Genomic DNA, 16364 nt, shown 5'->3' with positions numbered 1-16364 from the left:
AAATAAAATCTTACCCAGAAGCGTAAGCAAATGAAACTAATAGAATCAGCGCAGCTGTGTTTGAAAGCCTATGAAATGCTATATGTAGTCCTAGGATCATGGTTTGAAAATCACTAGTGGATTACTTCTTGTGATTACTTCAAACATTTTTCTGTTTCTGATCTTCTTTGTCTGTTCCTGATCTTTCATCCTTATGACACAGTTGTATAATGTGAGTTAGACGTCTCATTTTGTCAGTGCCTATTTCAGGAGGTCAGTTGGCCAGAGGGGACTAGTATTTACAGGGTTTGGGCAAATAGAGGCATTTAGGGAAGGCAGCTGGGCTGTGAGGAGCAGATTTGGGCATATGAGACCAGAGCCTGAGATAACAGGGAGCCAGGAAGAGAAAGAAGTTCCTCAGAGTCAGGGGCTGAACTGTGATCCCAGGGCTGACTCATTCACTCTCCGCCTGCACAGTGTGGGGGGCCCTGGCCCGTGGGTGATATCTGCATCCAGGAAGAAGTGAAAGGCCTGTCGAGGCGGGGCAGGGGTGCCGGCTGGGATTCCATATGTCACAAAGGCAGACAGGCACGCAGGTCGCAGACTCTGAGAGCTTCGTTTTGGGAGGGGATGTTGCCACATAAAATACCAGACACTCAGTTAAATTTGAATTTCAGACAAACAATGAATAATATTTTAGTATAAATATGTCCCACTATTACATGGGACATGCCTACATTAAGATATACCACAATATTTGGAGCATACTTATATTAAAACATTATTTGTTGTTTTCAGAAATTCATTTTTAACTGGGAGCTAAACATTCTTATTTGCTGAATCTTACACCCCTACACGGGTGGGAAATGAGGAGTCTCCGGAGACATTAGGATGTTAAAATTGACTTTCTTCCTGTGGTCCCAATCTCAGTCATGCAGGAGTCAGCACCTCTTGTTCTAATTGATCAATAGTTTCCAGGGCCCTGTTATACCAGTTACCCAAAACACTCATTGCAAGTGCAGGTATCTGCTCGCCACCACCACCCTCAGGTTTTGGGAATCAGAATCTCTAAGGATTGGATCTGGCGTATCTTTAAGAAGCCCAGATGATTCTGAGGTTCAGCCTGGCTTGCAAAGACCACTTTAGTTTTTTTGTTTTTTTTTTTTTTTTTTTTTTGAGATAGAGTCTTGCTCTATCGCCCAGGCTGGAGTGAAGTGGCACGATCTTGGCTCACCACAATCTCTGCCTCCCAGGTTCAGGAGACCCTCCTGCCTCAGCCTCCTGAGTAGCTGGGATTACAGGTGCCCGCCACCACACCCGGGTAATTTTCAAGGCCAGGCTGCTCTCGAACTACTGACCTCAAGTGATCTGCCCGCCTCAGCACCCCAAGGTGCTGGGATTACAGGTGTGAGCCACCACACCTGGCCACCACTTTAGATTTTAAGTTCCCAAAGCTGAGGACTTTTATTTAAAGTTGCTTGAAACTTTATTTAGAAAGGTTGCTTGATTTATTGCACTCGATAAATACTTGCGGGAGGAACGAGTGATTCCTGCCTGAGGAGTGATTCCTCACTGGTTTAACCAGTGTTTATCTTGTGGAACTCAGGAACACCAGAAGCAGGCACGCATCTGTCTTTCCTTTTTTTTCTTCTGGTCTTGAGACTCGTGGGAAAGGACTTGGGTGGAAGGTGTCATGGAGAGAGCCTTGGAGAACACGGGAAGGAAGGATGAGGACAGGACTGGGCAGGAGAGCACCTGGGCCTGCCAGGCAGGGGGCTAGAGCATCCGCGTCGGGGAAGGAGGCCAAGTTTTTAATCACCTCCTCAGGCGAGAAGACTTGAGATTTCAAGTTGAGAACAAGTCTTTGGTTATTTTCACATGGTTTCTTTAGCGTCTGACTTGGCACAGTCTACGTGCTCAGCATCACAAAGGCATTGATACTGAACTTGCAGTCGTCCAACCAGGGTGCTTAAAGTACATTGGAAATGCTTCAGTGGAACCTGGTGGGTGGCAGGTAATGGCCATTTTGCTAATCTTGGTAATTCCCCAGATCGGCAGTGTGCCTGAGAGTGTTTATTTCCCATAGCACCTCCCTCTGAGGCCTCAGCAATGAAAACATAATACTCTTTTCCTAAATGTACCCAACCGCCTACATTTCCCTGTAGAGATGTGCCCTTGTGCCTATGTTGTCTCTAAAACAGAGAAGGTTTTTTTGTTTTGTTTTGGTTTTTCCTTCTAATTTCCCGGAGAAATGCTTTGCTTAATGGATGAGAACCTGCCTTCCAATCTGCAGGGAGTTTTTGCCGAGTGACGTCATGGACACATAGTGCTCTGACTGTCACTGAGTCTCCGGTCCTGTCTCAATCTGTTCCCCCATCTGTGGCACTGGGACGCTGCCACAGGGCCACAGGGCTCTGGGACATGCAGGAGCTGTCTGGAAATTCAGAGCATAAGGCTCCTCGGTAGGGCTCCGGGTCAAGAGTGGAAAAAAGAACATGAACTCCCGGCTTTGCTTGTGACTTTAGTTCTGTCCCTCCCATCCTCACCTCCTGCAGGCATTCACAGAGAGCACTCCAAGCACATCAAAGCTGCCTGCACGTGCCCCAGGTGGCCACTTTGCTAGCTCCTGTAGTTACACTAAATCCAGAGGTGTCCTCGGGACCTGGGGCAGTAGTGACATCCCTTCTTCACAGCCCCGAACTTAGACATAAGGAAGTCAAGTTTTTATTTTGAGAATTAAACTAGTAAATACAACATACAGGGTTGGATAGCCAGTCTCCAAGTTTCCAAGGTAAGACCTTGTCTTTGAAAGCATGTAGAAAACAAACGTCAAATCACAGTGATCTTGCGGAGGATGGACTGAAATGGGATTGTGCTTGTAATTCAGAGAACAGAAATCGTTACTTATTGATGTCATAATGTGCAATTTGGAGAAAGTGGGTGTGAATAGAAGCAGGGTGGTCAGTGCAAAACAAGGACAAAAAACTCTAAGAGTAAGAAGTTAGTGATGCCTGAGGCTGGGCACCGTGGCTCACGCCTGTAATCCCAACACTTTGGGAGACCAAGGCGTGTGGATCGTGAGGTCAGGAGTTCAAGACCAGCCTGGCCAATATGGTGAAAACCTGTCTCTATTAAAAATACAAAAATTAGCCGGGCGTGGTGGCACACACCTGTAATCCCAGCTACTCGGGAAGCTGAGGCAGAAGAATCGCTTGAACCCGGGAGGTGGAGGTTGCAGTGAGCCGAGATCGCACCACTGCACTCCAGCCTGGGCAACAGAGCGAGATGCCGCCTCAAAAAAAAAAAAGTTACTGATGACTTTTCTAATGTTTTCTAGTAGTGGGGAGTCTTGGCTAAGTAGACAATTTCCTTTGCAAAGCCTCAACTACAGTGTGGGAGAGGGAGTGCCTGAAGCTACATGAGCTGGAGTCCTTCCTGTGCTCACCTGGGTCTCCTTATTCCAAGTTTGCCTTTGCTGCATCCTGCCTTCAGGGTAAGCATGCATTGATTATGTGGATGCAAACATCCTGCCCACTTAGTAATTGTCTTTCCAACTGAAAATGAATGAATGAGCTTTCTTGCTGATAACTGTATGTTTACACATGAGAAATAGATGCCCTTGCAATGTACTGACAGAATTCATGTTTCCAAGCCTTAGAACCTGAAGACATGGATGGTGGGAAGTTCACCAGGATCAGGGTCACCTTGTGGCACCTCCCAGGCAGTGACCTTTCCCAGCCATATATATAAAATATATATATACATATAAATAATATATTGAGACAGGGTCTCGCTCTGTCAGTCAGGCTGGAGTGCGGTGGTATGAGCATAGCTCACTGCAGCGTTGAACTACTGGGCTCAAGAGATCCTCCCATGTCAGCCTCCCGTGTAGCTGGAACCACAGGTGTGCACCACCAGACCCAGCTAATTTTTCAATCTTTCGTAGACACACAGTCTTGCCATGTTGCCCCGGCTGCTCTTGAATTCCTGGGCTCAAGCAGTCCTCCTGCCTCAGCCTCCCAAAGTGCTAGGATTACAGGCATGAGCTACTGCGCCCTGCCCAGCTCTGTCTTTTAACTGTGCCCATGCCCCTACCACAGCAGGATCTAGAGCGACAGTGGATCCAAACTCATCATTTCCCCAGTCCTTGCCCCAAGGTTCGATGGTTTTCAGCCTAGTTCCTCTCCATTTATGCTATCTCAAGTCTTCTTGTAGTGTCTCCACATCACTTCTCTCCCACCCTATTAAGGGCCATGATGGCACATGAGTAGCAAAGGGGTCATGGAGGGACTCAGGGTTAGTATATTCTCCTACCTCCTCTGAAATCTTTCCTTCTGAATTCTGAGTTCCTGACTGAAAGAGGTCAGCTGAGGATTCTTGTTTCTCCCACTCCCATGGACTTTGACTTTCCTTCTCATTGTCTGAGGCCTTTCCCACAGCAAGGCCTGGGAAATGGGGGAGCTTCTCAGAGGACACAAGGTTGAACCTTTGTGCTCTGTGATCTTTTGGTTTCCTCTGAGAATTCACTCACTGCATCAGGCACTCCAGCCCTAGCTCCTGCAAGCAAGCAGGCGAGCAGTCCAGGGAAGGGAGAGGGTGGAGGTCAGTCTCCGCACAGTTTAGGCTCTTGCCAAATTGAAGAGGCTGTGGGGCCTCAGTGGAAACCCCAGATTTCCTATTGTACCCCACCCCCCAGCAAGTTCTTCCCCACTTCTTGAAACCTTGGTTCTATTGCTCTTCCAAAGAGCTTTTATTCAGTAGGATATATTTCTTCTTGTCTTCTGGAAAAGCTGGGATAGGGTTATAAGCACATAAATGTAAAACTACCCCTGGGGCTTCCCTCCTCCTTTGTCTTGGCAGATACTCAAAGTCTGATAAAGCAATTTGGCCTATCTCCTCTGCAGTTCAAAACTTTCGTGGTTGTGTATATGCTTCCTAATGAGACCAGCTACTTCATCCCTGCCTTGCTAACTTAGCTCCAAGGTTGGGGGAGGTGTAGGGGGAATGCCAGAGCTGGAAAGAAACTTAGTAAAACCACCTCATTTGGCAGGTAAGAAAACTGAGGCTGAAAGATGTTACATGACTTGCTTGGGGCCTTACAGCTAGCTAGTGGCAGGGTGTATTACTGGCTCTTATAAATATTTGAATCATTGTTAATTAATGATGAGGTCAGATCCTGAGTAGTTACATACTAAGAATTTAAATACAGTAAATAGATTATGTACCCAAAAGTCTAAACACCAGAAGCATCTAACAACACACTTGGTATGAACGGATTTGTAAAATAACTATCCTGTTTAAAAAAAACTCACTCTGGTGTAATTAAAGAACGTGTGATAATGCTGTATGTGGATGATGTGATCTACTGGGTTGCGGATGATGTGATCTACTGGGTTGCGGATGAGCAGGTTGGTAGTATCATGGCTGCCCGATCCATACCACATGGACAGAATGGTCAGAAGATGATGAGCAGTCACAGTGACCTCATGGCTGTCTTGCTGCTAACACAGAAGCCCTGACTGTTCTCAATTACCTATTCAGTAGATAGCAACTGTTTCAAAGCATTGAACTGCCATTGTACAAATATGCACATTGCCTCATAAATGTCCTCTTTCCTCAATTAGTATGCTCTTTTGGAATTGAGATATCTAAACTCTAGAAATATTATTAACCCAGAACTGGCCAAATCCTGACATCCTGAGTAAACAATCTTAAACCGCAGAGCTCATATTTGAAGCCACAGCAAATGTATTTTAGAAGTAGGTAGGGAACAGAAATAACTTCTAATATTCATTAGGGTTTTTTGGCCTTCAACATTCATGAGTCTACCTGCAATTTCTACTCATTCCCATTTTTATTTGGACAGATAGTCCATAGGACATATAATATCTTCAGGTAATAGAGTCTCAAAATAGCTGCCAGGTTGTTCTTTTTCATTTCATTCATTTTTTTTTTCTTTTTCATATTCTTCAAGGGTCATCAAACCCAGAAATTGAAGGTTCTCGGGCCCGCCTTGAGATTCATTTCTCTCATCTATAAAATTGAAGGCTGGAGGAGGTAATCCCTGAGGTTCCGTCTAGGTTCTTACCTTCTATAATTTATTAATATATGGGAACGTCTCTCTCATCCCCTAAAACCTCAGCATTGACCTTGGAAAGCCTCACTTCTCAGAATCCATCCTATGCCTCCAAGTGCACCTTCCATGGGTCTTTGCACATTTTATTGTTGCTGTTTATTTTACAGTCTCTTTCTTCAGTGGATCGCAACCTCTACAAGCTGTTCATCTTTTCTTTTCTAACCTAGCACAGTGCCTGGCAGAATCAACCCTTGTTCCATAAAAGGCTAGATCAAATTCTCTGCCTCATATGCACAGCCCTTCATCTAGTATGGAGTCAGCCATGTAGGCAGATAAAAATTAGCTCTCCCAGGCCGGGTGCCATGGCTCACGCGTATAATCCCAGCACTTTGGGAGGCCGAGGCGGGTGGATCACCTGAGGTCAGGAGTTTGAGACCAGCCTGGCCAACATGGTGAAACCCTGTCTCTACTAAAAATACAGAAATTAGCTGGGCATGGTGGTGGGTGCCTGTAATCCCAGCTACTCAGGAGGCTGAGGCAGGAGAATTTATTGAACCCAGGAGGGGGAGATTGCAGTGAGCTGATTAAAATAAATAAATTAATTAATTAAATTAAATTAAATTAAATTTAAAAATTAGCTCTCCCAAAACATAAGCTGACTTAAGGGAGTCCCAGTTGTTTGTATTTGCAGTGTTTCTCAATCAGTTGTATGTTTGTGTGAAACACCTGGGACTGCACAGTAATGCTGATGTATCACTCGTTAAGTTTATGTGTGCTTTCATCTTTTTTTTTTTTTTGAGACGGAGTCTCTGTCGCCCAGGCTGGAGTGCAGTGGCGTGATCTCGGCTCACTGCAAGCTCTGTCTCCCGGGTTCACGCCATTCTTCTGCCTCAGCCTCCCGAGTAGCTAGGACTACAGGCGCCTGCCACCACGCCCGGCTAATTCTCTGTATTTTTAGTAGAGAAGGGTTTTCACCATGTTAGCCAGGATGGTCTTGATCTCCTGACCTTGTGATCTGCCCGCCTCAACCTCCCGAAGTGCTGGGATTACAGGCGTGAGCCACCGCACCTGGCCTATGCTTTCGCTTTTTTAAGGGGCAGACACATGCTCTGTATTTTTCGGCAACCCTCAAATCGAGGTAGGAATTCAGTAATAACTGCACATTGGGAAAGTAGCAGGGCTGAAGTTGAAGGACTCAGGATTATGTTCAGGGCCTTGAATCTGAGGGTGAAAAGTGAATGAAAGCAATATTTTCACTAAGGATTTTATTCAGCTATAACAGAATATCTAATTAACAGGGCTTAGACAAGATAGGTGCCTGTTTTTCTCTCATGTAATAAGAAGTCTGGAGGTGAAATATCTGGGGCTGGTATGGCTGCTCAAGGTCACAAGATGGTTGCTAAAGCTCCAGCCATCACATATGCATTCTAAGCAAGAAAAAGGGAAAAGAGACCCCATATAAAAGGAACCTGCCTGGATGCCTCTCGCAACAACTTCATGGGCCAGGACTGTATCTTATGTCCACTCCTCTCTGAAGGTGCATTAAGAAACTGCTTTTTGGCTGGGCACTTGCTCCTCAAACACGGGTAGGTTTCTGTTAATAAGGAAAAAGCCAGCAGGACACTCTGTAGGGAACTAGCATTCTCTGCCACAGTCCCCTTCTTTGGTTACTGAGACATACCCTTCTTTCCATTCAAGGCATAGGCCAAGGGAGGTGGCACCCAAGCCTCATCCAGGTAGCATTTCCAGACTAGAGCCCCAGACCGCTGGGTGTTATGTGGTCTTCTCCATCAGCGCTAGATAGGGCTCCCTGTGAGCAGTCTTTAGTATCCCCAAGATACAATACTGGAAAAGGTATAAAATAACTACAATAAAAACTTCCGGGCTGGGCGCAGTGGCTCAACGCCTGTAATGCCAGCACTTTGGGAGGCCAAGGTGAGTGGATCACCTGAGGTCAGGAGTTTGAGACCAGCCTGGCCAACATGGTGAAACCCTGTCTCTACTAAAAATACAAAACTAGCCAGGTGTGGTGGCGGGCGCCTGTAATGCCAGCTACTTGGGAGGCTAAGGCAAAAGAGTCACTTGAATCTGGGAAGTGGAGGTTGCAGTGAGCTGAGATTGCACCACTGCATTTCAGCCTGGGCAACAAGAACAAAACTCCTTCTCCAAATAACAACCAAAAAATCCATTTATAAAAGGAGAGATGGAGAATACCATGGTCACTGTCCATAGCTATGACCAAATCCTGCTGGCCAAGAATAGCAAGGGTCCTCACTCTGGCCACCCCTTGCTCTAGTGGAAGGAACTCCTTGTTTATGGCCTTCCATGGCCCTTGCCTCTTACTGGGAGGCCTTTTTTTTTTTTTTTTTTTTTTTTGAGATGGAGTCTTGCTCTGTCGCCAGGCTGTAGTGCAGTAGTGCAATCTTGGCTCACTGCAACCTCCGCCTCCTGGGTTCAAGTGATTCTCCTGCCTCAGCCTCCCAAGTAGCTGGGACTACAGGCACCCGCCACCACACCTGGCTAATTTTGTATTTTTAGTAGAGACGGGGTTTCACCATGTTGGCCAGACTGGTCTCAATCTCTTGACCTCAGGTGATCCTCCCACCTTGGCCTCCCAAAGTGCCGAGATTATAGGTGTGAGCCACTGTGCCCAGCGCCAGGAGGTCGTTCCTCATTCACTGTCTGCCATGGCCACTTTTGTGATGGGCACAGGAAGGACACCTTTTCTGGGGGCTGAACACTTTTTGAAGTCTACTCGTTGATGTCAATTGCTGGTGAGAAAGAGGGAGAGGAAGAGTTGCAAGGTTGCTGTAGAGATTTAACCATCCCAGGCTGTTGTGGACCAGGGTTGGAGTTTTTTTTAAGGTATCTAGTCTGTGTGTTTCTGGTCAATTCCTTATGATTTGAATCCTTTACTTTTTAACTTAGAATCCGCCCCCATCTCTCTAAATTTTAACTTAACATATACTACTTAATGTATGCTGCTGAGGACAGTTGAAACAATGGTTTCCGGTGGGTAATCACATTTTTGCCAACAGACTTACAAGCTCCGGCTAGTAGGACACCACTTGTCCGCTTGTGATAAAGCTGATTTTTGTAACCCTGCAAGGGTTCATAATGTGGGCTTCCTAGGCAATTTAGATTGCAGACTCAATGTCAAGAGTGCCTTTCTAAGCAAAGTGATATTTCTCTTTATCTCTGATTGCTTACTCAGTTGAGGAGCTGTAGACTTTGCTGAAAGTGAAAAAGCACCTACTGGCCAGGCACAGTGGCTCACACCTGTAATCCCAGCACTTTGGGAGGCCGAAGGGGGCAGATCACCTGAGGTCAGGAGTTCGAGACCAGCCTGACCAATATGGAGAAACCCCGTCTCTACTAAAAATACAAAATTAGCCGAGCATGGTGGCGCATGCCTGTAATCCCAGCTACTCGGGAGGCTAAGGCAAGAGAATTGCTTGAACCCGAGAGGCAGAGGCTGTGGTGAACCTAGATTGCCCCATTGCACTCCAGCCTAGGCAACAGAAGAGAAACTCCATCTCCAAAAAAAAAAAAATGGTTAAAAAAGAAAAAGCATCTACCAATATTCTAAATTTTTCTTACCATTTTTCCTAACTGCACAATCTCAGTCAACATGTAAATGACTTTGCAACATCCAGCAGTAGGCAATTTGACCAGATACTTCACATTTAACAGCTAGGTCAACACTTTCCAGTCTGCAACTTCCAAGTCCTTAACATCTGCTTCCTGACCCCTCTTGCTCATCTCATTCCATATTATAGGTTCTCTGAATCCTGTGTTTGGGGTGTAATTCAGACAATTGGTTGGATTGGTAAAATCCAGATAATGGTGACTTAACAACACTGGGGTTGATTTTTCCTCTCATTTCTGCTCTCTCCTAAAGGAATGTTGGTGTAACACTACCAACACAATTTCCTCTTTCATCCCATTGGCCAGAATTATGTTGTATAGCTATCCATACCTCCAAGAGAGACTGCATTTTAGTTTAATTCATTGCCACTCCCAACAAAATAAAGGAAGCGAGAATGAATATCAGCTAGAGAGCCACACGCTTCTGACACAAACTACATGTTTATCATATGAGGCCCATGCATGGCTGAGGAGCAGGGACCACCAGTCTGTGTTGCTGGCCTGGGTAAGTCAGGTATAGTTCAGGGGGCAAGATCATCAGAAGCAGGCAGGCAGCAGGCTGATGTACAAGGAGCAAAGCCAAGTCCAGTGGGTCTGGGTGCTAGTCCTGGCTCTGTTACTTATGAACTGTGAGACCTTAGTTCGCCACTTTGATTCTATTATTATGGGTTTCTTTTGTTTTGTTTTGTTTTGTTTTGTTTAGACAGAGTCTCGCTCTGTGGCCCAGGCTGGAGTGCAGTGGCACAATCTCGGCTCACTGCAACCTCCGCCTCCTGAGTTCAAGCAATTCTCATGCCCCAGCCTCCCGAGTAGCTGGGATTACAGGTGCACACCACCATGCCCAGCTAATTTTATATTTTTAGTAGAGACAGGGTTTCACCGTGTTGCCCAAGCTGATCTCGAATTTCTGACCTCAGGTGATCTGCCCACCTTAGCCTCCCAAAGTGCTGGGATTACAGGCGTGAACCACTGCGCCCAGCCTTTGATTCCATTATTTATCTTGGCCTATAAAAGGGAGAACAGTGTCTCGTGCAGCACCGCTGTGGCAGTTAAATAAGGTAATCTGTGGAAGGTGCTTATTTATTTTATTTTATTATTATTATTTTGAGACAGTCTTACTCTGTCTCGCCCAGGCGAGAGTGCAGTGGTGTGATCTCAGCTCACTGCAGCCTCCACCTCCCCAGTTCAAGCAATTCTCCTGCCTCAGCCTCCCTAGTAGCTGGGATTACAGGTGTGGGCCACCACAGCCAGCTAATTTTGTATTTTTAGTAGAGATGGGGTTTCACCATGTTGGCCAGGCTGCTCTTGAACTCCTGACCTTAGGTGATTCGCCCACCTTGGCCTCCCAAAATGCTAGGATTACAGGCGTGAGCCACCAGGGGCTGGCCAAAGGTGCTTATTTAGAGCAGTGTCTCTCACACAGTTATGCTCAGAAAGCATTAGCCAATGTTGGTAAAATACAGCCAGATATCCTTGTTTTATAAGGTGGTTGTGAGGATTGTCGGGTGGGGGTTGGGGGGACAGAAGAAGAAAACAAGGAAGCTTCTAGCACAGTAGGGGCACTTCCCCCTCATTTCTTTTGTAGCTACATCTGTCCTCTTTCATCCTTGGGCAGCCAGGCAAGTCTGCATCTCAGGGCCTTAACACTTGGCGGTTCCCTCTGCCTAGACCAGCCTGCCCACAGATATTCTTGTGACTCAGTGTCTCACTTCATTCCGGACTTGTTATTGAGCAAGAGAGGCTGACTGCCCCATGCACTAGAAAAGCTTTATATTGGCCAGGTGCAGTGGCTCATGCCTGTAATCCCAGCACTTTGGGAGGCTGAGGCAGGTGGATCACTTGAAATCAGGAGTTCGAGACCAGGCTGGCCAACATGACAAAACCCCATCTCTACTAAAAATACAAAAACTTAGCTGGGTATGGTGGCCTGTGCCTGTAAGCGCAGCTACTCGGGAGGCTGAGGCATGAGAATCGCTCGAACCCGGGAGGCGGAGGTTGCAGTGAGCTGAGATCGCGCCATTGCACTGCAGCCTGGGCAACAGAGTGAGGCTGTCTCAAAAAAAAAAAAATGTAAAAAGCTTTGTATTGGAAGTTGAAGGAAACAGGAGGTCTGGAAAGTCCCTTGGGCATGCACAGTTGTCTCTTCGTGCTAACTCATGGGTCACGTGTGCAAATTTGAGCGGAGTTAATATGAAATGTGGAAATTCAGGCCGTGCCGGGCGCGGTGGCTCAAGCCTGTAATCCCAGCACTTTGGGAGGCCAAGACAGGCGGATCACGAGGTCAGACGATCGAGACCTGGCTAACACGGTGAAACCCCGTCTCTACTAAAAAATACAAAAGAAAACCTAGCCGGGCGAGGTGGCCGGCGCCTGTAGTCCCAGCTACTCGGGAGGCTGAGGCAGGAGAATGGCGTGAACCCAGGGGGCGGAGCTTGCAGTGAGCTGAGATCCGGCCACTGCACTCCAGCCTGGGCGACAGAGCGAGCGAGACTCCGTCTCAAAAATAAATAAAAATTAATTAATTAATTAATTAATTAATTCAGGCCGTGATTTGTTTTAGTGTTTCAGCAAGTTACTTTAAAAAAAAAAAATCTGTCATCCTACCAACACAAAAGTATCTGTTACTGGTTTCTTTAACTCTTTGGGGCACAATTTCAGTCTCTCAAATGTCACCTTCTCACTATCCTGTGACATTACCATAGTTACCATCACAGTTCTGTCACCATCTGACATCACAGTATTTTACATTTGTTTAATAATTCACCATCTTCAGAACACAGACTTCCTGAAACTTTGTAGGAACATTGTTTTGTTCAGGACCCAGCACATGATAGACACTTAGTGAACATTTGTTGAATGAATTAATAGTAGATACTTAATCATAGGTGGTTTCTTCTTCTTTTTTTTTTTTTTTTTTTTGAGGAGTCTCTCTCTGTCGCCAAGGCTGGAGTGCAGCGGTGCAATCTTGGCTTACTGCAAGCTCTGCCTCCCGGGTTCACGCCATTCTCCGGCCTCAACCTCCCGAGTAGCTGGGACTACAGACGCCCGCAACCATGCCTGGCCACTTTTTTGTATTTTGTTTAGTAAAGACAGGGTTTCACCATGTTGGCCAGGCTGCTCTCGAACTCCTGACCTCAGGTGATCCACCCACCTCGGCCTCCCAAAGTGCTGGGATTACAGGCGTGAGCCATCACGCCTGACCCATGGTTGGTTTATTTTTAAATTTTTTTTATTTTTAATTTTAATTTTTGTGGGTACGTAGCAGGTGTGCACAAAGTTGGTTTCCTTTTAAAATTATAGCATTTTCTAAAAGTGAGAAGGGGAACTCAGCCCAGAGCATAGGAAGATTAGGTGAAGGTCGAGGAACTTGGAATTTAGCAGAGGTCAGAATAGGAGAACGTCTAGAATCCAGGACATCTGGAAGGGAGAGCTAGTACATGACAGCCCGGTGTGAATCTGATTTTAAGGCAGGGTCTAGATAAACCAGAGGATCCTTTTATACCCCCAGCCACGTTAAGGATCTAGGCTCTGAATTTTGGGTGACCCTCGGCCTATAGGAGATGATTAGCTTCAGTTAGTTCATTGGTTCTCAACCCTTTTATCATCTTCACATCCCTGCCTGTAGAAAAATTAAATTTAACTTCTCTGTAACATGAGAAAATACTAAGGAATAAGATTTTGTTGGGTAGGATTGAGCTTTGGTAGGAGGAGGAGGGGTCTGCTAACCATTAGAGCATCTAAGACTTTTTTTGCCTCCCTCAACTAATTTTCACCCCCTTGTGAGTAATGTCACCTACTGAGAATGCATGGCTTAGCTGAGACAGTATCCAAGAAAGTTGGTAGATTTTAACACCGTATCAGTACATTATCTCAGTAACAGAAGCATTTATTTTGAATGCTAAGGCTGTCAGCTTCAAGTGACTCAAAATTAATTTAAATTATCATAGCTATTTGCTTGAGATGGGAGTCTAATTGGAGAATTATTTATGATACACAAAAGTGGACGGGGCTGCTGCAATGCACCGCCATGTCCAAAAATTGTGCTCACTGTTGAGATAGATTGATCTTCAAGATGGAAAGTTTGTAGCCCTTTGCACAGACCAGCCATCCAGGGAGGTCAGTATTTGTGACTGCAGATTGCTGTTCTGTATCTTCTCTGAGCCAATGTTTTGCTCACTGAAGTGTTTTATTGGATGTTGTGGAAGAACCACACTTTTCATAGTATTGCAACATCGTCTGCCTTTTCTTATGCCCTGAATCATCTCAAATCATTGCAAGTGGATATTGATGCTTTTAGTTCCCTTGTTTATAGAAAAATCCCAGGAGAATGGGTTGATAGAATAAAGGACTAGAAGGATTACTGGAAAGCCCTCAAGTATAGGTATGGGATTGAAAGGCTGTGTAGCCCATGGACACCTAAGACTAAGACTAAGTGTCTTTGAGGGTGTCCGTGTATTTCCAACAACTTTTCCTCTTCTGAAAACTGTCCCCCTGCGCCTACCACCTTCTAGGGCCTGAGGGTGGGTTTCAGTGGCCCTGTTGCTATCCTGCGGCCCCATGCCCTTGGCCAACAGTGATTGGACATCAGATTCGAGCTGAGCCAATCAGCTTCACTCACTTCCAATGTAGTAATTAACTACTGGAGTCGCAGAGAGTGGAAAACAACTCAAGGTAAAGTTTATTTTCGTTTAAAGTTTTGTTTAGTTTCATTTCGCTTTACCTATTTTCTTTCATTTTAAAGTCGTCAAAATTTTACAATGTAATTTATTGTAAGGATCGATGCTGTCTTTCAGGTTAGGGCCAGGGCAGCAATGCGGCCCCGTCCAGGATAGCGGAAAGTGAGGACGAGAAAGCTGTGGGGAACCCAGGGGGCGTTCTCTCCCGGTCCTGCGCCTCTGCCCGCCACCAGTCAACTTTTATTTCTTAGCAGGATGACTTTCTTTGCTACTCAATCCACACAGGAGATAGAATCATTCGAAAGTTCGTTAGTTCAAAAACTATGACTCTGGCCACACGGTAGAAACTAGGACTCTTTCAGAGTCGCAGTACTGAGGTCTCAGGGAAGAACCCTCATTGTTCCAGCTTGGGTGAGATGTCAGGCTCTGGACCACCCCCACGAAACCGGAGGCGGGGGGAGGCGGGGGTGGTGTTGTCGTAGACCTATTACACACTAATTTCCATTTATGTATCTCCCCACTATGAATTCCTTCAGGGCAAGGAATTTGCCTTATCGCTGGTATATAACCAGTGCCAAGTTCAAGGACTTGATAAATGTTCGATAAATACTTGCTGAATAAATCAAATGAATGCAAATTGACACCAGGAAAACATTTCCTACTACTCTTCAGTTTGGTTTTCCTTAATCAGACTTATTTAAACAGCATCTTGCCCAAGATATTTACTGGTTATTTTGTTTTGTTTTGTTTTTGTTTTTGTTTTTTTTATTGAGACAAAGTCTGTCTCTGCCGCCCAGGCTGGAGTGCAGTGGCGCGCTCTTGGCTCACTGCAAGCTCCGCCTCCCGGGTTCGCCCCATTCTCCTGCCTCAGCCTCCGGAGTAACTGGGACTACAGGCGGCCGTCATCACGCCCAGCTAATTTTTTTTTTTTTTTTTTTTTGGTATTTTTAGTAGAGACAGGGTTTCACCATGTTACAGGATGGTCTCGATTCCCTGACCTCGTGATCCTCCTGCCTTGGCCTCCCAAAGTGCTGGGATTACAGGCGTGAGTCACTGCTCCTGGCCTGATATTTACTGTTTTTATATGTATGGAACCATCTAAACTGTGACTAACATCTTGAATCACAGGCTGTTAAGATTTTAATGTAAAGGATCTTTTAAAATGTCTTATAAATTATTGGGAATCTATGATGTGGTAGGTGCTGCGTTGGCATAGTGAATATATTGATGGGTAAGACGGTGACCAGCCTGGTCAACATGGTGAAACCCTGTCTGGGATTACAGGTGCCTGAGATTACAGTTTTTGTATTTTTAGTAGAGACGGGGTTTCACCATGTTGACCAGACTGGTCTCCAACTCCTGACGTTGTGATCCTCCCGCCTCACCCTCCAAAGTGCTAGGATTACAGAAGTCAGCCACCGCACCCAGCCTTGCATTTCTTTTTAACAACCATGTGATTATACAGATGATATTTGCTAAGCTTTTGATTTATTTGGAACTAATTAATAGCTGGCATTCAAGTTCTTTGGAAACTCAAAGCACGCTATATTGGAAATTTCTTTTTGGTTACTGAGTAATAAGGTCATTTATTATTGACATGGCTTCTGACACCTCTCCCATGCATTATTATTCCTTGTTAAATCACTTCCTGAGAAGGCTGGAGAATGTTTTCCACCTTAGATGGCACCGTTTATATTGACTTTCTCTGGGAGAAAGTGAAGTTCAGAGAAGAGCGTGAAAGGGATCATTTTTCTATGTTTATGGAGAATGGAGGTGAAATTTTTCTTTGGTGGAGAAGGCAAGTTGGCAGTAGAATTCAATTAACCTTTCACTGGGGGCCTAATGTGTGCCAGGCACCATGCAGAATTCAGAGGGAGTGTGAGACTCTAGCTCTGGTGGGAGCCACTGGCCCTGCTATCTGCTGACTGGTGTCACCACTGTATTCAATGTGTTTTAAAGCAAGGCAAAGAAGGCACCTGTCTTCC

At 45.6% G+C, this 16364-nt stretch overlaps 1 protein-coding gene across 2 annotated transcripts in view; it reads left to right on the top strand.

Moving 5' to 3' along the window:
- PDZD2 (PDZ domain containing 2) overlaps nt 1–16364 on the top strand; it is a 472427-nt gene that overhangs the window by 140811 nt on the left and 315252 nt on the right. The gene's annotated exons all lie outside the window — the stretch shown is intronic.

This window comes from Chlorocebus sabaeus, chromosome 4 (assembly GCF_047675955.1).
Source record: "Chlorocebus sabaeus isolate Y175 chromosome 4, mChlSab1.0.hap1, whole genome shotgun sequence".
NCBI lineage: Eukaryota > Metazoa > Chordata > Mammalia > Primates > Cercopithecidae > Chlorocebus > Chlorocebus sabaeus.
This window is presented reverse-complemented; position numbering and strand designations above follow the sequence as displayed.